Genomic DNA, 25,706 nt, shown 5'->3' with positions numbered 1-25,706 from the left:
AAGCCAGTCATGCAATTAAAATCCGTTCATCCGGCAAAAATGCAGTCCTCCAGCGGGGAGGAGGAGAGGGCTAACGGGCGCGCGTTTATCTCGAGCGATGTGCTCGCGAGCGTAACTTCAACTGCACGCGATTACCTCCGCGGCGAGCACAGAAGAGTGAACGGGGTGGGATGAGGGTGAAAAGAGGGAGGCAAGAGAGAAGCGTGCAAGGCGCGCTCGCGAGGAACGAGCCTTCCGCGTCGCATCGAGTCCTTTGAGCGTGAGCGGAAGTAGCCATCGATGTGCACCGGAAGCGCGCCGTTGCACCCGTGTCGCGCGTAGAAAACGTTGGGGAGCAGCATCTCGGGTACCCGAAGGGGTCGCGCGGTGACCACGACGGTAAGAGAAAAAGGAGGACAACGACGAGGAAGAGAACGAGGATGGTCGAGGCGAGGAGGGACGAGGTGCCCGCGAGGACGCCGGGGGGGTTAAAGGGTGATCGTCGCGGCGGACAGATGAGGGCGGTGGAGGACGCGAGATAAAAGGATTGGAAGAAGAGACGACTAGCATCACCGAGGGGAGAGGACGCGTACACCCTCTCGGATCGGGGTAGTGGTGCGGCACCGACGCCGACGTCGAGGATGGGGTGGACGCACCGCAGGAGAGGGGCGCCATTATATTTGCGCAGGGCCGTCCAATAGGGCGCAGTATCGTCCCGACCGTCGTCGCGTGCACATGTCATTGTTGTGCCCGGACTTGTGAAACGCGCGTAAAATCACCATCGTCGCCGTCGCCGTCTCCACCCCCTCTCCGAACAATCACGTCCCGGTGCCCTCGCGAGGGTGAAATCCATCGCGAGACGCGTTTCTTCTTCTCCTTCGGCCTCCCATATTCTGTCTTTTCTATCTCTCTTTTTTTTCTTTCTCTCCATCCGTCTCTTTATATCTCCCGTATTCTTCATCCCTCTCCGCGCGCGGACTCCTCCGTACTTATAGTCGCACGCAGATATATAAACAACAACAGAGAGCGCGAGTCCGACTACGCACGAGGATCGTGGAAAGTGTTGCGCTGCGAGACCAAAGTGAGTAGACAAAGTGGCTGTTTAATGTGGAGGGAAAAGGGATTGGGGAGAAAATATGGCGGGAGGGAGAATCTCGAAAGCTCACCCGCCTCTTCCTCTCTCTCTCTTTCTCTCATTTCCGTTTGTACTCCAGCGGGATGGTCCTGCTCCGCGAACCTTTTATCTCCTTTCATAACGTGGCTAGTCAGTGTTTTACTTTCACGCAACGCGATACATCTCAGTCATCGAGGGCGTCGTGGGAATTTTTGCTCGATTAATTTCATTCCGTGTGAAAACACGAAAGACTCGGCGATATGGAAGGCAGCTCCGGAGATTTAAATGCTATATAGTGCGTGTTTCCGTTTAAATCTAGGAGACTGACCGATAAATCAGTAAAATTTTAACACAATATGTATCAAAGAATTATTTTTATTACACTTTTCGATCTAGAGCATCAAAGATTTTCTATTGTAATCTTAGTCGAGATTATATTATCTTTAGTGCTTTCTTGAAATTATTTTTATATATTTTATTAATCTGACGCAATTGATCGGTTGTTTATTGCATTTCTTCAAAACTCGGATAATAGAAAATGATTCATTATTGAAAAAATCCTTTAATAATAGATTATTTATTATGAATTGAACCTATTTTTCTTAATCAAAAATTTCAGTAAATTATTCAAATTTAATTCCTTAATGATTAAAACTCCCATCGACTTGTTCAGACAGAATTTGGGTGAAATTAACTCTGTAATGAGGATATTATTATAAGGCCGTTCATGGCTTACATTTTGGAAACTCAATTTGCCTAAGCTCTTTAGATATTATAAATATTTTCATAATTAAGTCTTCCTCTATATAAAACCATCAAATTTTCTTCCAGTCGATATCGATTCCCTGTTCCTGATAAAAAACTGTCGTTGAAGTGCTTATAATGGTTAGTGTTTATAATGGTTATTATAATCTATCTTATATATATTATAACTATTGAACAATGGATTTAAAAAAAATTACTTTTAATAAAAATCAAACTTTTAATAAATAACTTGACAAAGTACAAAGTTAATTTTTGATTTCTCCATTAAATTTGTGTATACATAACAATATATGTGTGTTAGAAGATTCTTTCTATAATAACATTATTTATAATCATCTTTCATTCTTTGCAAGTCATGTTTAGGAATCATGCAAGTCATATTTAGGAATTTAAATATTAAATGTTACTTCAAAACTTTAACACGTACAAAATTTTCTTCCATAAAGTTAAAATCAGGTCTCTGAAATATCACAATCTGAAATCTTTATTTCATGTTGTAATTATTCATATGAATCAAATTATCAAAGTAGCACGAAATCTCAGACACCGAAATATGCTTAAGCTAATCGTTGAAGATGGCAGAAAATTCAACGAAGATGTGTGAGTAAATGCTAAGATCTGTACTAAGCACTACTGTCATGATAATCTGAGACGACATTTTCGCGTTGCGTGAAAGTCGTCGGATTAGAGGGAAAGCATTTCTAATGGATCTTTCGAAGAAATACGGATAACGTCAGGTAGGTAGGTAACGGGAATATTCCCGTTCCCACTCTCAGCATGGCATAAATTCGAGGCATCTTTGTCCAGTATAATAAATCTTAAGTACCTTGGACCTTTAGAATTAAAAATAAAATAGTATTCCCATTGCGTATATATCATTATTGAAATTGTTTTGAAAATTAATAGATGCATTAGTTTCAAATACATATATATATATAATTACAATTTCTAATATCTAAGTGCGAAGTTCTTTATATCTTCAAATAAAATGTAAATGAAACACACTTTTTAATACATGATTTAATAATATAATTAATATAATTATTTAAATTCAATTTTATGAATCACAAAAAGTTATATGATTTATTTTAATTGTTACGTTTCTATAATTAAGTTTTCTGTATTTATACGATATTATATAGTAATAATACATAATTATTAATGATATAGACACAGAGAGAGATAGACAAACTTAATAATATAAATTACGTAAAATACTAGTATATCCACATTTATGTGACCTTGTAGATTTAATTAAGAGAGTTGTGTGTCTTAACAAGTTGTCTTTTATACCATATTGAGTCAATTAATTTTCGAAAACATTTCGAAAACTGTTTTGAAATATATTAGAAATAAATCATCTATAATACTTGTATTTCTATCTTTATAATAATTAGATAATATCATAACAAAGATTTTCTCTCTCTTGGGTAGTAAATAAAATATAAAAATATTCATCAGAGAATGATGACATCATCAGAGGATTGCATCACAAGTATTATCAAAATATCTTTTTATTCAATTAATTTTTTTTTGCTAGGAATATAATTTTATAATTAACCAAAATAAATTTTTATTCCACTTTTCGCGTGCAATTCGTTTTTAACACGTTTTTACATAATTTAATTATATAAATTATATAAAAAATAAAGGCGCTTTTTTGACGAATTTTTGCTATTTTAATTTGTTCGTATTTTTCACGCACACAAATATTCATGAAATTTACTGTTAGTATGTTACAATATTCTAATGAAAAGCTACGTGTCGCTACTTTGCGCATAAAATAGACAGCGTTATTGTTAATTACCAGATTTAGAATAAATCTCTTTATAATAATATTTTTACTTATTGTGAAGTACAATTCAGAAAATACAAAATTACACTCACAATCGAGTGAATGATCGTAAATAATCTAAATGTAGATTAATAAAACGCTACTTTACATTATACACATCAACCAGCGGAATTGCACGGAATCATTTTCAAACTATACTTGTGAAAATTACGGATAATAATCCGCATATATATATATATATATACATCCTATCTTTAAAAATATGAAAAAGAGGAATCAGATTTATTTACATTTTACTTTCATTAAAAGTGTAACTTCGTAACAAGAATGCCAGCACCAATTTGTGGAAGCTTATTTAGGTCAACTTAATGCCGCTTTTCCAACTAATAACGATCAGTAATGTTAATAACGCGTTATGCTTTCACATGTGCAGACTGTAGTATTACCGCATATTATTATTACGTAAGTGCCTGTGTGAACTTCTATTTCAGTTAATTAAAAATGAAGCTTTTCCTTCGAGCGCACGACCGCGTTATCTTGTGGCGCACGCATGCGATCTAGTTAGTGATTCTGATAACATCCATCGTCGAGGAAAAAAAATATACGCCACAGTATCACGCAGGGTATTCCTTCTACAATTTACGTCAACAGCGTAAAACATCTGCGTTCTCCTAAACGTGCCGTGCAAAAATGTGAATATACTTTTTTTTTTAATTGTAGACAATTTTGGATTCTTATTTTCATTTTTTGCATATAATCTCGTGAGAGTTCAAAAAGATACGACTAAATTCTGTATTTTATACACAGGAGATATCTCTCATATATTTTAAAAAACATATTTCTGTTGAAATTAAACACAATCTCTATACAACTCTTTCTAGAATAAAGCTTTTTCTGTAATAAAAAATGTAATGGATTACAGCAGAAAAATCTATTAATTAAAATTCGTAACTAAGACTTTGTCAAAAGTTTCATTAGGCACAGATTGATCACAAATTATTTAAAAAGAAACTATTCCTAAATTTTTTTAAAAGTACTTTGTTAAAAGTGTTAAATTAAAAATGTATAATATATCAAACTTTAACCATAGCAATTTAATAAAGAGAATACAGCATGTATTTTCTCATGTATATATTTACTTTGAAGATTAGTTATTTATACTTAATTCGTGCGCGTAAAAACTTATTTACAGATCACGCTTATTAGTTCAACTTTAAAATTGATCGCTTTAAAATGTTCTGATTGTCGAAATGCTCGATTGAAATATGTTTTCACGCAATTAATACATAAATAAATGTTTTCAAAATTATATAATATTATTGAAACTATATCAATCTGTCGTGTGTAGCGTTATTACATTTGAAAAAGTTTCAGAAAAGCTTACTTCTCGTATTGTAGGAGTTGTCACTTTGAAAGTACACGCCGTAAAAGAATTTGCGCCGATGCGCGGATATATCGTAGCTGCAACGGTATAGCAAATTGAATATATTAATTTTTTATTGAAACTCTCTTTGTGCGCGCCGCGCTCTAGACACATTTATGGAAATTGATATTGCAGGGGAAAAATGTACTTCAGGGTATGCTTACTCACGAGATCCTATAACGATGATGAAGTTGCTATACGTGTGGAATATATAATTTTTTTTTATTAAACTTCTCCACGAACTCATTTTCCGAATCTCGAACTTTACGATATCGAGACACTTTCGTTTGCAAAGTTCGTTTCGCGGTCGACTGCACGAATTTGAATTTAAATCCAAATCATTTATCAATTTGTCACCAAGATAAAAGATCATCGAGTGTATGGACACATCGATAGATCGAAATTCCGCCTGTATTTTGCAAAAGCAACATGCGTATCGGTAAAAAAATAAAATAAAAAAAAAACAAATAAAAAAAGAGAAAACTAGTGTAAAATCTTTCTCTTTCTCTCAAATCCGTTGCAGTAATTGGATTGGTTCCAGTCAAAATTAAACTCTTCTGTTTTTATTGGAATTCCTACGGAAAAATTTAATGTTCAGTTATAGCGTAAACAATAAAATACGGGGAAGCTGTGGTTTTTGTGATTTAATGTTTTTCCTTTTTGCAATTTATTTCACGACTATCGTAATGTGCGCGGTAATGTGAATCCAGTAATATTGTAGGATTGTGTGTGCTAATCTTGACCAGGTTGTTGCATTTTTTTCACTGCAGATTTTTATCCGTGACAGTGTAATTAGAGATTCTCTCTCATGCGGTTACAAATTCTCTCAAACTATTATTCAAATTAGACGTCAAACTTTAACTTAAAGCTTTATTCAAAGTTAACTATTTGTCTTTCCTTTCCTTCACAAGCAATAATTTACTTGTATATCGATAAACATAATTAGTACTTTACATATGTTGTTTATCATAAGTAAATATGTAAAGAATCATTTTTTGAAAATTCTCATAATTTTATTATTAAATATTAGATATCGAGATAAATTGTATGTTTTAGTAATGTATAAAATTAGCTTTTTTTATAAAGCATCTATTTTCTTTGTAAATTTCATAAAAAGATTAAAAATAAACATTTTATAAAATAGTTATTCAAAATTTACAAAATTAAGTGTCCACATAAAAGTATTTTGCAAAAGACAGAAAGAGAGAAAGAGAGGCCAGAAAAAAAATAATAAAATTTGAAACGTCAATATATTTAAATAAAATTTAAATAAATTATTGTGATATATATATATGACATTTTTTCAACTAATTCATGCCTTAGTGATTTTATTGAATTCGAAATATTCAATTTGCGTTTCTACAAATATAAACAATATATGAATACTTTTGAAATCATTTTACAAAAAGCTTAAAACATTTTATATCTTAAAAATTTAGTAGTCAATAATCACTCTTTTTATATTATTCTTAACAATTTACAAGAATAAACGGAATAAGTATAATAAACTGTGTAGTAAAATATGTAGTTCAATAAAGTTACTACTCCACATATGCGGATTAATCGATCCGACCAATTCGACGGAAAATTCTGTTTTGGCTCGAGCATCGAGCAAGTAAGATAGTTACAAGTAATATAATTTATTTTCCCGAAGCGCGCGTACTTGCTCGAGATGGCATGTCGTAAAGAGGAACGATATATATTGAATATAGGTAAACACATGTTCGTCGAGAGACAGCCGAAGATGCCGTCACATCCATGCGGAACGCGAAGGTAATCTTGTAATTGCTATGCAATAAGGGAAGGTAAATTGGTAATTGCAGCGCATCAAGAGAAGCTAAATTGCTAATTGCTATGCGAAATATAAAGCGGACAGAGCTAAGTTTGCGTGGATGTAACAGATTTGAGCGATGTAATTTTTCTTCAAATCCTCTTCAATTTTCTCAGTGAGTAAATATTTTTATGATTTAGGAAGACATACAATTTTTATATTATTTAATTATATAATATTCAAGACTAAACATTTCGATTTATTATCTATCAGTTGTCAAAAAAAAAATAATAATAATTATATTTATCTACTTTTTTTTATTGGATTTATGAAGAAAAATTATTTTGTTTCTCTTTTACAATATCCTATAAAATTTCTAAATCATTCAATGGACGCAACATTTTAACTGGGAAGTCCTCGAATAAAATTTATATATCGTAGGAATGCAAGCTTAACGAATGCTAAAGCGACGCTCACATCCAGTTTTAAATAAATAATATCGCGAGACTCTACCGCATAGCAAATGCGATCGACAACGAGTGAACATTTGATATTTCCGTTGTCCAGATGTTATGTTAGGTTTCGGTTTGATGTGAGATTACAAACAAAGAACGCGTAGACAACATACCAAGCGCGCAAGTACGTGTCCGCAATCACTAAATAGGCGGGTGTGCTCAATAAATCAATACAAATGACCCCAAGACCAGATTGGAATCGAATAATGCAACGATTATTACGCGCACAAAGGACGCTCGTAACCGATGCACCATCAACGCAGTATTCCGCACCCAAGCTGCACATGCCAGCACGTTACGGAGAGTGCAGCAGCCGCTCGCGGATATATCACGAAATTTGGGACACCGCTCAGGAGTCCTTGGTGTAGGTATCGCTCGTAGAGGTAGATTGCTTTTCGTCGAAACGAATCGATAGACCGAACTTTGGATGCTGGGTACAGCCAGCAAAGAGTCGACCTCAAGTACGTCGTGAGAAAATTATATGTATTCTATATCAATTAGCGAAATTATATATCGGTTTGTGGTAAAAGAAAGAGCAGGCTATCTTGGTCGAGAATATGTCGGTCATTTTTTATCATTTTAACGTCGTCTTGAAGAACAGTGGGAATTAAATACGATCTAATTTTCTAGAGATTGCGGAAAAGACACGGTTGTATTAGAAAAATCTAATTGTTCTCAGAACTAAAATTCTAAACTTTTCTTAATATTAATTTTGTGTAATGTGCTTTTTAAATATCAATAGTAACTTGAGGAGTAAAATATTTTATATAACATAATTTGAAAAAATGTATTCTGATTGCAAAAACTATTTATGCTTTTGCAGATTTGATCTTTTTACGGTTGAAATTCAAATTAATAAACGCACTACTTATTTTCTCTGGTTTCATCTCAAGATCAATCGATCGCTAAATCATTTAGTTTACTTAAACTGAACATAACTCGTAAATAATTCCTTTAATGAAAAAATGGACTTGCTTGATTTGTTAAAACACGCTTCCAATTGTTTTCAATTTTCAGTTTTTTTTTAAATATTTAAGTTCGCCATATAGGGACCTCCAATTTGCATGGCTAACGTATAATTTAATATTTCGTTACATCTGACATGAATACACGCCGGCATAGAGGCAGACTTCATCTGAGATATCCCATATTCGTCTCTCGTTTGAAGTTGCGGCGAGACGCGAGATAGAATATTTATAATTCGCCTTCTCTATCTCTCTCGCTCTCTCTCGGTGCGCGGTTTCGCTCACCGAAGGGACATGGTATACCATGAATATTTAGAAAATTAAATCGTTCAACTTCGCCGGACGCGTTGTGCACACGAGGGACAAGGATGCATGTAAGTGCTGGAGGAGCTCAGAAATTTTCTTGATAGCATCCCGGGATAGGAAGGAACCGAAGCTATCAATATCGTTCGCTGGCGTAGAGCGAACTCGTTCACGGACGCGACTTGCATCAGTAATCGTATCGGTAATCGCGATCTGGATGTAATCGGAAAAGTATCTGCAAAAGAGACGCCGTTCCCTTAATGGAAGAATTCGCATCGGAGGAATTCGTATAGGTATTTTTCTACGATGATTCGAAGCGTGAATTCCTTCCGAGGACAAGGGAGTTTAAAAATATAATTAGAATTATACAGATTATATATAAATCTAAAATATAGATCTAAAATTATTTCTCTCGGTGTGCGTTCTAAATAGGGAACGTGGAAATGATAATTTTGTCGAGAATTTCGCCGGGACGATTAATTACTCAAACTTTCAGCAACATTCTTCAAGAATTAATAAATAATAAAAATTAAATTAATAAATATTAATAAAAATAAAAATAAAAATAAAAATAAAAATTAATAAATATTAATAAATAATTGCATTTGTAAATGAATGTTATTATTTATCTTTGATTAAAAATAGATTGGAATTTCTGTTAACAATGTATTAAATAGGGTAAAATTCTATTTATAGGAGTAATATTATAGATAACAGTTTGTATATATATGTATAAGTATACACATGAAGAAAGTATTTTTCAAAAATAGGATGCTTTACAGTTTGCGAATACTTCGTTTACACAATGTTAAGTTTACAAAAAGGGCAATAACACCATGCACCAATTCGATATATCATACACGAATCTTTATACGATGAAACAACTTTTTCAATAAACATTTTTAATAACAGTACACACAAAAGGCGAAAAATATTGAAAATTCTCGCATGAATGATGTAGTTGGAAAAATATCAAAGAAAATTTATTATTTGTCAGAACTCTTAGAAAAAATCCTATTTCAGTGCTTTTATTAGTAAGATTTCACTGAAATTGAAAAATGAAAGTATATGTCAAATGATATTTAATGCGTTCTTTATAATGCTATCTTTCCAAGGGAAAAATATATATATATTCCAAAAATATATATTCCAAGGGACAAATATATATATAGTTATAAATCAAACCCACAACTTTAGTGAGTGTCAGAAAAAAAGAAGGAAAGTGAAGAAAAATAAAGCAAATAAGGAAAAAGAAGAAAAAAGAATATATATTGAATTTGTTATATGAATACGCGTATCCACGTATTTAATCACATCATGTATTGAGTAAACTTTGATCCCTTTTGTTATATACTTTCTTTTCTATAGTATATTTATTCCTTTATACATTATCACACATATTATTATTATTAAGCTTACTGCAAAGCTCAGATAAGAGAAAATAATTAAGATCGCCGTTGCATAAACAAAGGACTTCGCGATGTTTTCCCTTAAATTCGTTCGCGGCAGGGAACTCACGTGACTTGGCTGAATCATTAAGTTAAGCCGTTAATCAATAATCGCACTTATTTATATAAATCTATATAAATATCGTCCGAATAAATGTATAAATGTACGGAACAAATACGCGGAATAAAATTAGCGATGATTCGATGACGATAAAATGACACTGTTAGAGAAACAATATCCTGTTATGCGATCAAAGCGGCGCAATTCGATGTCATCGTTTCGTATATAACGCAAATTAATAATATTTTCCCAAATAAACCATACAAGTGTCGCATAAGTGTTTATTGCTTATATACTGCGTCTATAAATGAAATTTGCAACTACTTGTTGCACCCACGCCAATGAAATCCAAATCGCCAATGATTATTGATCATAACTTTTCTCTCTTTCTCTTTCTCTCTTCGATATTCACATGATAAAATTCGTTAAATGCACTTGAATATATTTTTCATCAATATAATCCAACATATATCTTTCTCTTATTCAACTAATAAAGCTTATCCGCTATGAAAAGCTATTTTATATGACAAACAAATCTTTTTATTCGAAACATTTTAATATTTCTATTATTTAATGATTAAATCTACATATTCAACAAATATACAATTTTGCATATGTGTGCTATCACACGTACTATCACATTTTCATCGCCTAATTAAATTTACTTTGTAAAGTAATATAATAATTAACAATTATTACATATAATAATTATTTATAGAATGAGAGAGAATAATGTACAATATATAAATATTGCATTATAAACATATATTATCATATTTCTATTTATCAGAGAAAGAAAGAGACAAAGCGAGTATTAAAAGAGAATAGGTGTAGAACTTAAAATGCCCTTAATACAATAGAATAAAAATTTATTTTCTTCCGAAACGTTTATTTTACGCGTGCTATAATCCATCGCTGAGGTTTATCAAAGGAAATTGCTAATTGTTTCGGGCAATCGAGTAAATGCACACACGAAGAGTGAAACATACCGAAATGCTTCGTGTTTGCAAATTCGACGAACGATAAAAATGGAGTGTAATTTTTTTTTGTTAAAAAAAAGTAAGAAAATTTGCTCGCGTGCCGCACGGCAACGGATTGTTTTAAAAGTTTTCCCGGAGCGATTTTGTGGATCGATCACCGGGCAACTTTCCTTAATTTTCCACAAAAGTTCCACGTCAACGCGACGTTACACGCTACCCCTCTCAATCGTAAATAAAATACTCTCACAACCCTTAGAATCCCATCGACACTTACGGGACGTTAAGCTTCAACGGTAAATAAGAAAAGGTTCCTGCGTCTTACAACGACAATGTCAAGCCAAAATTTCCCGCACTTTTCTACGTATAATTTGACTCTATATTGTCACGTCATCAAACATTTGCAAGGAAACATTTGCGCTTGAAAAAGTGAAAATAAGTTTCTCAGACGGATTTGCAAGCAGAATAAAAAAGTATCTATTTTTTGCGTATAAAATAAAATCGATTTAGTTGACCACAATTTATAAACATATTTTTCTTTGTCAAATTTGAGATGTTTTTTTCTTCATCGAAAACTTGGAAATCTTGTTAATTTTAAATAAATATCTTAAGACTTTTGTTCAGGCACGATCATTATTTTATTATTCATCTTTTACGTAGAAACTATTTTACAAATTTTGTGAGCGAATTATTAAAAACAAAAGTGAGTTGAGAATAAGAGCAAAATTAATTATAATTGATCGTTCGATAAAACTAAATCTAAAATATATATTATATGAGCGAAACCGCGAGGCATGTGCGATACGACCCGCGATGCGTTTAATAATTATAAAATAACTTTATTAAATAACTACACTAACTAAAATCATTTTTATTAAGCTAATTAATATAAAATAAAATAAATTTTCCTATTCTCGTTATTAAATGACTCACTTATGTGTGACTTATCGCTGCGATAGGCTTCCGATAACAGGATACAAAAAGAGATTCATTTCGTCGCAAAGAAAAGATGATTGACTGTCTCATAACCGTATAAAAATATTAAAAAATGTACATTACAATCGGAAATCATTGTAATTTGATTCGCAATAACATACTAAAAATATTTATTGGACAATGTCTATTGGAAAATGTCTATTGGAAATGTGAGAAGTTTGGAATATCCCACTTGACACAAATTCTTCGTTATCGAAGAACTTTTTCTTTTTTTTTATTATGCATCTTTATTTCACATTTGCACAAGCATAATTTTCGATTTAATAAAATTTTAATAAGAAAGTAATTAATTCTTTTGCACTCTCACCTTTTTCTCACAATTCCCTTGACGACATAATAATTTATCATGCCTACGTTTCGAGCTCGGGTGTCAAGGGTGACGCAAATGATCATCGTCAACCGACGTGTGCATAGCGGCAAACGCGATTTCGCAAATCGCAAATGTATGCAGAAGCCAAATCCGGATTTCGTGAGTTGGGACACGACGCACGACCGATCGATCGAATCGAAATGACTTGGAGCAGGTGAACTCTGACGTTTCGAGGAAATATTCCGGCGGAGGTCGCGGAAAAAGGGGGAGGAAGGCGGAAAGACGAGAGTGATGAAGCCAGAGCGAGATAAAAGGCGGGAAAACAGACCGGAGATGGGACGACGAGAGTAGGTGAAACGAACCGTACTGAGGAATGTGACGTAGCAGAAATAAAAAGAAAAGAAGGAAAAAGCTAGCGTGGATAAAGACTGGGTAGCGAAGCGTGAAAGGGAGAAATTCGCAAACCAAAAGCGGTAAACGACTTCGATAAACAGACAGATGAGAAGGCAGAAAGGAAGAGGAGAATACGAGAATGAAAGGAGCAATAATCTAGGGGCAATTAGCCTACAAGCGTTCTCGTAACTTTTTTTCATATAAACACGCGCGTGAGATAATCAGGGATAATAATTTAGTAGTCTACAGCTGTGTCCTAATTAAAAAATGTCTCTAGTAATTAAAGAGTGTGATATACTCGGATATTTAAATAGAAGATAATTATACGCTGTTTTCAATTCTTAAAATTTAAGATACGCAATAAAATTATTGAGATACATATTAAAAATTGTATTTATGTGAAAAACAAGTCGCACATATTTATTTATATCAGACATGTAACTTGAATTTCGATTTTTGCAAAGTTATCCGAAATCTCACGATGTTAAGCATGATAAACTGCGATTGAAAGGATAATGCATCGACGAAAAAAAAAGAAAAGAATTTGAGCTAAGAGGGTTGGAAGAGAGATCCATTCTTTAGGATAAACGCTACTGACATCAACGAATCGATATTCCGGGCTGAGATTCGAATAGCGAAAATTGGAGCACACCGATGATATATACATATACATATACATATACATATATATATATATATATATATATATATATATATATACATACACATACACACACAAAATATATACACACACACATAAATATACGAGATATATACATTGCCGGGGATAGCTGATGCGTATATATCAAGAGATCTCCGCTGTCCTATCAAGTCGGGATCTTTTTACCGTCGAACGACAGAGACTGCCGGTGGTTGTACGATCGAATTGTATTAGCACCGATAACTCGTTTTCGTTTCGGATTGAGTTAGTCCGGCATTAAACGCCCGGAGCTATTTCGTGGCGGGAAAGTTACGTCGCCTCACCGTCTTCGTATTTGTCCTTCTCCTCTCTTGGTGAAACCGAGACGTGATAAAAAAAACGTCTGGGCGAGTGCAAAAATATCGGTGCAACGTTAGAAGTTGGTTTCGTGCAAAGTACATTCGTCTCCCTTGATGTTAACGTCGATGTCGTCGAACAGAATTTGCGAAGGCAATCGAACTCGTGGCAGGAGCCTAACCAATCGATCTGTCGCGTGACTCGTTAAACTTCACCTCGCTTTTCAATCGCAGACAGTTTTGCTTCACAAACTCGTAAACTTGCCATTTTCTCGTATGTTCTAAGTCCAAGGACCTTGTGTATAAAGGGCGATCTTAATTTTAAATTTTTTCTTCTAGATAAATTGTATAAACGACATAATTATCAATATTATTTCTTTTGTGTATATTTATTTATTTATTTATTTATAAAATATTAAATATATTACACATTAAAATAATTTGATGAAAAATTATTTATTTTTCAAATTCAAGAAAAAGAATAATAACCAATATTATATAAATGTTACAATATTAAGATATTTAAAATTAAAGGAAAGTTGTGTTTTAACACACTATGTTACTATGTTACAGTGACGCTCTGCGGTATGTTAAAAAAAGTTTTATTAAAATTAAATATTGTTAAAAATTCTCAGTCTGTAAAAAGAATTTACATTGCAAAGATAATTAAATTTGCATAATTAAATATTGACTTTATTATGAGGAGGTTGTAAATTGAAGAGTACGATTAGTCTATATATCAGACATTTTTCAATTATCCATTCAAACATATTTTAGTCCGTTAAATAAAAATCTAATCACAAAATAACAAAATTACTATGGTAGATATTAAAATTAAAAAATCGTCAAATTTTTGCATAAATTTATAAAGATATATTACTAAATATACTTTCAATAACAAATTCAATATAATTTTGATATAATAACAAAATAATAAAAATAATGCAACGAATTCAATAGCATTCTAAGATATAATTTTCCTTGTAATAAATCCAACATTTAATAAGAAAAAATTAATCTTAAGCTTTACAATTTTTTTTTTAAATTGAAAGTAATTGAAAGAGCTTGAAATCATATTAAACGTAAAAAAATTGTAAGAAATAATTATAAGAAATTATTCTTTTTTTATCTTTACTTGTGTGTATATGAATTGTATTATAAAAATATTTTCTTTTAATAACGCAAAACGTCAAATATTTGAAGTTACAAATTTCTCGTGAATGAAACTTCATATAATATTCCTCAAATGTTTTCCTTCATATGAGAGAGAAACATCACTTTTGATAAAAAATACATAATAAATGATACTTATACTTTGCTTTGCTTTGTGATTATTCAGAAACATCTTTATATATGCGAGAGAGAACTTCAATTTACAAAAAAAAATTCTTTCCTAAGAAATAAATTATATTTTACGCGAGAGATCAATATATTTTAATATATTTACATGAATCAGAACGTGAAGCTCTCATACAAAGAAAACCAGAATATCTAAAGCTGACGGAGATATTAAAATGGTCCCATCCTTAACCATATGCGCTATCGATATCGATTTATAACGATATATAGTCTGCAGTAAAGTTGAGTGCGCGAGAATAAGTTACATTCTTGGCACAACGATACCAAATTAAAAAAGAAATCTTCTTCCCACGAGACGTTATATCGGACAGAGAATTTGCAGTGGGGAAACTCCATTATTCTATGTTTCACAGATTTCTGCTAAGATATTATATCATATACTGAATTGTATTACTTACGTAAATTTACGCAGTCGTTAAATTTTTCTTGTTTCGTACAGAAGAAAGAAACATTTGCCCGTTTTATCTACATTTTTTACATCTTTCGCGATCTTTGAATTTCAGATAAAGTTAAGAATTATGTTTCAAAAATGTGCACAGTAGAATAATAATAATAATTTTGCTCACATACTGCAGAAAGTATGGAATAATCTTCAAAATGAGTAAAATATAAAAAACGACATTAGCATGAAAATAGAGTTAGCTTAATATTTTAGTTTAATATTTTAAAAATCAAGACGATATTTTTTTTTAAACGATGTATTAAAAGTTGTCTAGTATTCCTTTGAGTTGAATAAAAATGTTATAAAAAATTATATCCATCGCGAACGTCGCTTAATAATCTGTCTGACATTTGCATAAATTTAATTGTGGTTGGTCTATATTTTGCACAATTAGTAATTTAATTTTTCTCGATGCAATTATCAATTTATATTCGCCCATTGCAACAATTGCAAAATTATTTTCCCGGTTTGCATGGATATATCACTATTTTCGAAAGCGTATTTGAAAATATCATATATCATCTTTAATATAAGATCAACTTTAATATACATTTATATAGACTAGTTTTCTTAATAGATTTTAAACAAAGTTGAAGGAAGTTTCAAATGCGAGCTCTTACTCGGCATTAAACAAAAAGATCATAGCAATTAAAAGTTTGTAAAAATAAGGTACTTAAATTAAAATTAGCAGTGAGATTTCGTTATTTCATTATCGTCCAAAGATTTGTATTGCATTTCCAATCGGGTCCAACTACGATAACTCGGGAAAATTTCAATGGCACTTTGACATTTAAGTTAAAGAAAAATCGAGTTCAGATTGCTCAAAGAATCTGTCATTAAAATTCCATTCCGGAACATCCTGTATAAAGACGGAGTGGGAAAGGTGCAAACTTAGTTAAGGACATTGTTGACTTTGATTGCAACTATTCCTTCCAACGGAAGATTAATTTGCCCGTGGTATAATCTAAGCCATCCTAGAGAAATTTTCAAAATAATTCACCGCTTTATAATCGCCGAATCTAATCGATTATTTTTTTCATTTGAAACACGAGAGGGGCAATAGATTTAATTTTGTCGCGGAGATTATCGCTTGCAGATGAAAAATGAAACTGTAGAAAAGAAAAAAAAACAGAAGAGAAAACAGGCGCAAATGACAGAAGAGAGTCACGTTTAAATCAGCAACGTTGCAAACTTAGAACTGGCGGAAACTGAGACTCTTTCCGGATTCTTTGACTTTAAAAACGGGAGCGCACAAGAGGAATCGCGCGTCGGCGAGTCATAAAAACTAGGAAAAAAAGTTCACAGTCCCCGCGGAATTTTAATTACTGACAGTTTCCCGTTCGAGTCTACCTTTTTTCGTAAGTTACTTGGTCGCACCGGCTCGTTGCTAGTGTCAAAATTTACGAGCGACCAAGATTTCCATTCGCGGGGTCGTAAATTCAATTCACCCAAGTCCCCTCTACGTTAATGGTGGCCGCGGTAGATGTATGAAGAGATGGATGTCTATCCGTCGTCGTTCGCGCAGAAAAAGAAGACGCAGAGACACGCGTTACATCTAGGAGAAGGAGAAGAAAAAAAGTTCGCTGCAATAAATTCCGTTTAATAGACTGCAAAGCGAATGGCCAATCTGTTGCGCGATTGATCTCCATTCGAGCGCATGCAGGTAACTTGCCGTCTTTTTTCTACATCTCACTCTGTCTAACCGTTATTATCATTATCCGATGCATTGTGCATACTGGTGGGTAAGTGGCCTGTACAAATCATCGTGTCATTATTGTTGCTAATTCGATAGGAACGAGACGGTTATACCAATTACATGCACGTGCCTGCTATTGATTTCTGTACGAACGAAGGGAGAAAGAGAAAGAGAGAGAGGGAGATAAAGCATGGCTGCAGTTTGGATTGTGAAGGGGATGCGAATGCGAAATCGTCCGGCCGAGATTATTAAGCTCTCGCCCTGGCGCTTTATTACCTGGATTTCTTTCTCTTCCGTTTATTAGTCCGTCCAGTCTTCGCTTCCATCCGGATTTCCAACCGATTTGACGCATGAGAATAAATCATTCGCGAAAGCAAATATTTTTTATCGCAATTTACATTAATTCACGATTACTCATTTTATCCTCTATTATCGATACTTTCTTCATTTATGTCCAATCTCAATCCGCGTATCGATGTGACGGAAGCTATCATCCACTTGTCAAGAATATTTAGTTTCATATGGCAAATGCATATATAATCTAACTAATTACGAAAATTGAATCATATCTGCATCACGAAAGACTGTCACTCTTATTTAATAGCATCACAATGATTACTGCAATAGTCACCGAAAATTATATACTGTCGCTTAAAAGAGGGATATTTTTTTCTCTTTTTCTTTCATTTCTCTTTAATTTCTTTACTATATAAAATTTAAATTATAAAATATAAAATATAAATTAATATTATTAAATTATATGTATATATATACAAGATGTCCCGAAACTCATAATCAATCTTTCAAAGACAGATTCCTGGGATCATCTGAAGACTTATATAATTTATTAAAATATTTAAAATTTCTAAACAAAATTTATTATTAAATAATTTATTACTAAACTCTCTTTTCGAATATCAAACTTCTTAAACTTTTATCCATATATAACTTTTTGCAATTCATCTTAGTTTCTCAGTTTCCTCGGAAAGATAAATGTATTATTGAAATGTTCAGTCTATCAATGCAATAGTTATTTCTGACAAGATATATAACTTTTGACGTATCTAATGTTATTAAAGAATTATCGATTGATTTGTCCTCAAATTAATAAGAAATGCTTGGAATTGTCAAACATATCTTTAAGTATGAATATTCTAAAGATCGTATTAATAAAAATTTCAATTTCTTCGATATAAAATTATCGAATTATAGAAAGAATTATTAAATATAAATATACTTGTTAATAATTTTCTTAGTCAAGACAAAAATTTTTCTCAAGAAAAGATTTAGATAACATTTACGTGTTCCTTTTTTATATCAAATCATCGAATAATTAACGCGTAATCTTGATGATTTGATTTTTAAAAATTAAACCAAAATTATACATTATTTCATCCCTAAAATAACCACGCTTGAAAAAAGAGAATAACAGTATATCTAAAATTTAAAAAAAGTATAGCTATCATATACATAGACTTTATAACGAAAGAAATCCTCGGCATATCTGGAACACTTTCATGTGCCAGAGATATCTTCTCTGGTATTCTATCAGACCTTATCATCGCGAGCAAGGCCATCTTATCCATCGGTGTGCAAATGCGGCGTGTGTTGCTATTAAATAAATTCCTCGACACGATTGCCGCGAATCGTCCCTGAAGTAAAATAATACATCGCCTCTCTCGAAAATATATACGCATGACCCGGCCTGAGAAAATCTCCAAAATTCAACCGAGCCATTCACAAATTTCCAATGAACACATCGCTCGAAGATGGTGCACGTAGTGCAACTAGCATAGACAAGTAGAGTAAGCGCCAATCGGCCCATACGTCGTAAAGACGGAGAACGAACTTTAATAAAAATAACTCTTGTCACCCTTTTCCATCTCTATCTGTGTTTCTCTTTCCCGCTATCGTAATAAAACAAGGATGAAGTAATGAAATAAATCATGGCTTGTTTCCTCACATAGTTCGTTCTAAGAGAAAATCGCATTGTAGAAGAAATGCAAGACATATGAAGCGAGATTTTTCTTGCGTAAATTCTAATTTTCTTTTAACGCTGTGAACGGAACCTTAAAGGTCACATTTGAAAAATGCATAAAACAATAACGAAAAATTTACAGATTCAAAACACGGAAAAATAGAAGGAATATAATGAAAGAAATGTTGATGAATCGCAATTGGCCATACGATAATGGCCGAAAAGAAACATCATCGCCAAAAGCGGAGAAGAAAGTCAATGCGAAAACATGGGCGATTTTTCCATGGCTTCAAAGAATTCATAGACATAAAAGAAACAAGCGGATAGCTAAAAGAAACATTAATTATATACAGGGTGTTTCTTAATAAGTGCAAAAAATTTTAGGAGCTGATTCTTTGTTGAAAATAAAGGGAGGATTTTCATATAAACATATATTCCTACGTCCCTCATAAAAATTATTTTTATTTTTTTCTCAAATTTGGAACGAGTTAAAGAAATGAAATTAGGATATTTTCTACTAGTAAAAAGGTTATTTATTAATATTTTTTTCAGCCTCCTGTATTGTTATAAAAGGACGAGGAACTAGCAACTCCTATTCAATTTTTTATTAGAACTTTTTAATGTTTATATAAAAAAAATCCCCCTTAATTTTCAAGAATTTCAAAGAATCATCTCCTAAAATTATTCGCACTTATTAAAAAACACCCTGTGTATATATATATATATATATATATATATATATATATGTATAAAATTTAAGCGAAGTTTATTCAATATGGTGATATTCTTTTGGTATACGGTTTGGCTAGTGGCAAGAAAACCGAGAAGGAAAGAAGACCTTTATAGAATGGGTTTCACTGCAGTGACGATATTACTTTTTTCTCGAACAATGAGAAAAGAAACGATGATAAAGGACGAGGAAAAAGAGCGGCACTATAAGTTCCCACGGATAATTCCCGAGGATTTTACCATTATGTCCGAAAATTCCCGGGCTCGATCGAGCACGTAAGACGCGCGACACCGTCCAATTGATACTATTGAAAATATTAAAAGTTGTTGACAATGATTCCACCTATTCGAGAATATATTTCCTGTTTTCCCGACTCTCGTTTTTATTTAACAGATTTTTTCTCCCGCACTTGTCTCGTCCCTTGGGCTGTATTATTTCAATATTCATTTTAATTAATTTCGGAGCGATAGCAAGCTAAAATACACGATGGAGGATATAATCTAAAAAAAAAGGGTAAGATCTATGGAGAAACGGAGCTACTTTATGTGGAGATGGTTCTTCAACGCATCGCCAAGAAAAAAGCTAATGTATACATATAATAAAGGAGTATCGATCGAGAAAAGCATCGTCTTTTGTTGTCGAGAATCCATCTCTCGCCGGAGAGAACATCGTACGAATAATAATTGACGGTAATATTCGACGAACACGATGCAAATTTGCAAATGAAGTCATAACGTTACCGTGTCAGGGATCGCGGTTAACTTGTAACTTGCCAAAATTTGCCGCTAGACCGAGCGAAATGACGGGGAGATTCCTTTACACGGATGATAATTTCCGAATTTACATATTCGTGCGTATATCGCGAGATATCTTCAGTTAAACGAACGCTCTCCTAATTTCGATATGTACGATTAAGATTAATTTACAAGCAGGAAAAGTAAATGTCGCTGCTAAAAAAAAAAAAGAAAGATGCGATAAAAAATGTGACGTTTAAGTTCCGAAATGATAAATATACGTTTTGTAACTTTAATGTTAGCAAAAGTAACGCTTCTTTATACTTGAGAGGGAAAAAGAAAGAAAAGAGTGAGCGAGAAGTTCAGTCAGAATGAAGGAGAGCAAACGAAAAGGAGAATCGTATAGTTATCCAAAAGTTGACTGTAATTACAAAGGATAGGAGACGGCCGAGAGTTCTACAGAATCTCTTAAGAGGCACATACATGTAATATTTCGAGTGTGCATAGCGCTTGAGTCAACATTCTCGAAATCGTGAATATTATATATATATATATATATATATATATATATATATATATATATATAATATATCATATATCATATTCCGTATTCATGATTTCGAGAATATATATATATATATATATATATATATATATATATATATATATATAGAGGGGTGTGTGTGTGTGTGTGTGTGTGTGTTTGTGTGTGTGTGTATGGCCAATATTATAATATTTTCAGTGAAATATAGGCGGATGTAGATAGATATGGAAACTTTTGTGTGAATACGGAAACTAGATTCCCAAGTGGAACAATTCAGACATTTCCAATCCTACATTGTCCTACATTATCGAAGGATTGCATGAAATGTTAGTGCTTCAAATTATGCTTCGAATTCGACTGAAGTTTAAATCTACGATAGAGTTTGGTAACTTTTGAAAAATGGATAGCTTTGAAAAATTACTAAATTATAAAAATACGTATAGATATGTATGTATGTGAGAATTATTTTAAAGAGTGATAAAACGAGGACGCAGCTTATTCTTTTAATCTATGCACAAATCTATGAACAAATAAAGTACATTGAACTTATATATAAATTGACGGAATATAAAAAACGATACATTTTTCAGAAAAATGTGTAACATCTAGTTCGCAAATACAGAATAATCATGACATTTTCGTAGCAATGATCTAATTTCTGAAAATTAGAACACAGCTAATAATAGTCGAGATGTAAAAATCTTTACATTTGGCCAGATTATATTAAATCGCAATGCGATCTCTTTCTGATAAAATTCCTTCTTTTACGCAAATTTTAAGAAAAAGAAAAAAAGAAAGAAAGAGAGAAAAAAAAGAATAAAGTTATGCTGTCTTCGCATTTTTATCTTCATCGTCGTTTCATCGCATAAGATTTATGTATAATAATCTGTAATATAATCAATTAAAGAATTGCATGAATTTAACGTGTGCCTCGGATTATATTCAACTTACCAGATTGTATAAATTTAAGGTAATGGATGAATTAGAAATGCTAATAAATCACAAGTGAGAGTTCAAGTCGATCAAAAATATAATTACAGAGCGCAAGCTTGTATTACGAACAAAAATTAAATGGAGTCTCGAGATAATCAGCTTGCTCATTGATTATTTAACAAGGTATTTCCGTGAGCGCAACTTGAAAAACTGCCAGAAACGAGGAATTAAAGCAACAAGTTCTCAAATGGCTGACGATTAAATTTGCGATTTGCGTATTTCGACCCTATTTAAATATGATCTAAGATTGCGTTTCACAAATGGTGCTATTTCGAGAGAAGAAACAACAGAAATTGAAACGTTTCTTTTATGACGACAGATACTCCGCGTCAATTTATGCAAATCAGTATATATGTTTTTAATTAAATCGCCAATTTCGAAATCTACGACAAAATTCACGTGTGACCGCATTTTAATAACGTAACCAAGTTTTGATTGCTTCATTCTGTGGCGGCAATATTCACGGATGCGTTTCACGGATGCGCTTTTAACATCGAAATTGAGAGGCAAATCCGTGGTATCGTCTACTGCGGAAGCAACGCAGATTCTCCGAAATATATACAGTCGCAGCTCCTACCCTGAGCTAGAGAAAACTAATCGCAAGAAGGGAACTTTCGACGCGGTATAGGTTCGTGATAGAGCTACACTTGCTTATCGCACTGATTAAGATAACGAATATTCGAGAAGATCGAACAAAGATACCGGAAACTTATCTTCTCGTTAATTCGCACGTGAATTATCCTTTTAAATCGCGAGTCGAAAGTGCAAGATGTGCGAGAAATATTAAGGATTACATAGCTCCTTTATCCAAATGCGAAAAATAATCGCACAGTCGTGATATAATGTAATTTCCCGCGTAATTCTTGGAAGGTTTAGGAGATCCCAGCAAGATTCCGCACGATTATCTCCTGGCTTAATGCCGCTCCGGTAATTTCCACGTCGTTAGTATCACTGTGCGAGTTAAGGAACCTCTGTGACACATATATATACCCAGAAGAAGTCTCCGGTGAAATCGATTAATACAAGGGTTCTGAAGAAACAGTCGTTGCAGATATATTCGCGCGAAATATCGTCATTCAAGTATTATCTTAGGGTGTTTAATAAAATGAATTTCTCTCTCTCTCTCTTTCTGTACGAGGCAATCGCGAAGTAGCAACGAGCATCGAGTATCAGGCAGAATTGGCGAAGAAACTTTTCCGATACGATGAAGCAATTATTTCACCACCGAGTATCGAAGTTTTGCTGTTGATCGACGTGCCGATTGCATAGATTTCCCAATCGGGAACGAGAAACCAACAAAATTGTACAGATCTTCTACTTGCGCGCGATGCTGATGCGTATACCCTCTTAATTACAGCAGCAGGATTACGTTTGCACGTTATGGAAATTAATTTAATGGAACGAATGCCGCGCGTGCGCGCACCATTTGTAAATAAATGTATGCGATAGTTATAATTAAAAGCGTCCGCCCATTATATCGCGCAGCGTGAATTATTTCCAGTCGCAGAGAGTAAACTCGCTAATGATCACTGACCGCAATATAATTCCCCCCGTTCCGTCGTCGCTCGCAACAATAGATCATAATAATAAACGGAGAGAGTGTTTCCCGGCCTTTAAAATCACTTGTCGTTATTCACCGCATAGAAGAAGCGAGTAATCGTGATACAGATCCGCAAACTTGCTCGAGAAATAAACGTTTCTGGCGGCCAATTTATTATTCTTATGCAAATAACCAGGCTAAAGATTAAAGTTTAGCGTATAGTTAGACGCATTAACCGAAACTTGGCGCAAGTCACTTGCAACAAGGTGCTCGCAGAACCAGACCATGTTAGCCTATCAAGTAGTTGGCTGGCAGGGCCAAAAGTTACCTGCCGATGTAGGATGTAAAGGAAGCTATCCGTAACTCCCTATGCAAACTTGGAAAATTTCAGGTTAATCGCGAAAATATTTCTCCGTTAATATTCTAAACTCTTCCTAATAAATAATATAAATATATCTTTGTTATTTTACATCAAAGGAACTTCGTATATTAATTTGTAGATGCAATTAAATACACACAAAGAGAGAGAGAGAGAGAGAGAGAGAGAGAGAGAGAGAATTTCTTTTTTTAAATAAAAATATTTACATACAAGAGGTAGCTTTTTCCTGTTATTAATAAAATTTAATTAATTTAAAGAAAAAGGTGCTTTTCTAAAAGTTATTAAGGTAATTATTTTCTTCACAGTAAGTGCGTTTATTCAAGAATAATCAAATTAATAATTTTGAAACAATTGTCCTTAAATATAAATTAATTTTTAATAGGAAGAAAAATAATCTATTTTTGTAAACTAAATTTTTTTTAATTTATTTGCGCTAAAATGTATTTCAATAATAATAAATCGAAAAAAATATTATTTAACGATGTAATATCGATTAAATATATTTTTATACATATTTGTATTCACTAGGAATGTATTTTCGTATTAAAAATTTTTACAGCCTTTTTATTAGAAGCTTTATTAATTGTAGGAAAATTTCGGCGTAATTGCCTTATATAGCGCGACATATTTATGCAACGTAATTTCGTCTATAAAATGCGGAGAAGTTCGGGATAGCATGTGAGCCGGGAACAATTTAATTAGCAGTTCATAAGATGATTAACTTCACTCTCTCTCTTCCTCTCTATCTTTCTTGTCACGCGTGTTTAAAGTAAAATTATGACTAAATTGCGCTTTAATGACTATGTGATATGCAAGATCGGTATTGACATTGCGAGTCGAAATTTTTCCTCTATTTTCGATTTTAATTTTCAATCTATTTTGATACTTTAAGTATCAGATTATTTGAACAACTGTTTAATCTATAGTTTTGCCGAAATAGTTTTTTTCTATTATGTAAACCTCTGTTAGTTTATAGCTTATTATTTATTTTTGAGAATACCAAATAGGAATTCAATTCTTATACAAATTAAATTTTAAGATCAATTCATATATAATTAAATTTCTCGAAATCAGTTAGACTAAACATAAAAAATTAAAAGTACAAGCTTCGAGTTGAGGTGATTTAAATATCGAATAACTAAACACATGTTAATAATTAATGGTTTGATTGGTAGGTTTGGAAATCTAATTATAGAGCAAACTTTCATAACAATTTATACGAAATAAACGCAAATAAACGCGTTTATATCTTCAAAAATCATTAAACATGCAAATTATGAGTCATCTATATACTAAGTTTACCGTTGACACGGCCGGCGATTACATTCCAGATGAAAGACGGTCCATGCAACACGTGTCTATTGTGGTGATACGTCTTAAATGTATTCCGCGTACGACGCGTTCAATATATTCGTGTACCCCGTATGGAATTGTACTCGATTGGAATGCCACTCAGAATAAGAGGAGGAAACCGAGTTTATCTTATTTACCGAGGCAAGG

General features: G+C 32.9%; 1 protein-coding gene across 1 annotated transcript in view; it reads left to right on the top strand.

The window, feature by feature from the left end:
* The first annotated feature begins 558 nt into the window (after positions 1–558).
* The window catches only part of LOC105253013 (1-phosphatidylinositol 4,5-bisphosphate phosphodiesterase epsilon-1), a 120,214-nt gene continuing 95,066 nt past the window's right edge, over positions 559–25,706 (top strand). Inside the window, exon 1 of the mRNA XM_011260747.3 lies at positions 559–1,060. The gene's annotated coding sequence lies outside the window, so the exon portion shown is untranslated. The remainder of the gene's footprint in view (positions 1,061–25,706) is intronic.

The sequence above is a fragment of the Camponotus floridanus genome, unplaced genomic scaffold, assembly GCF_003227725.1.
Source record: "Camponotus floridanus strain SB8 unplaced genomic scaffold, Cflo_v7.5 scaffold4, whole genome shotgun sequence".
In the NCBI taxonomy this organism is placed as follows: Eukaryota; Metazoa; Arthropoda; class Insecta; order Hymenoptera; family Formicidae; genus Camponotus; species Camponotus floridanus.
Note: the sequence above shows the minus strand (reverse complement) of the source record. Positions and strands in the feature narration are given on the sequence as shown.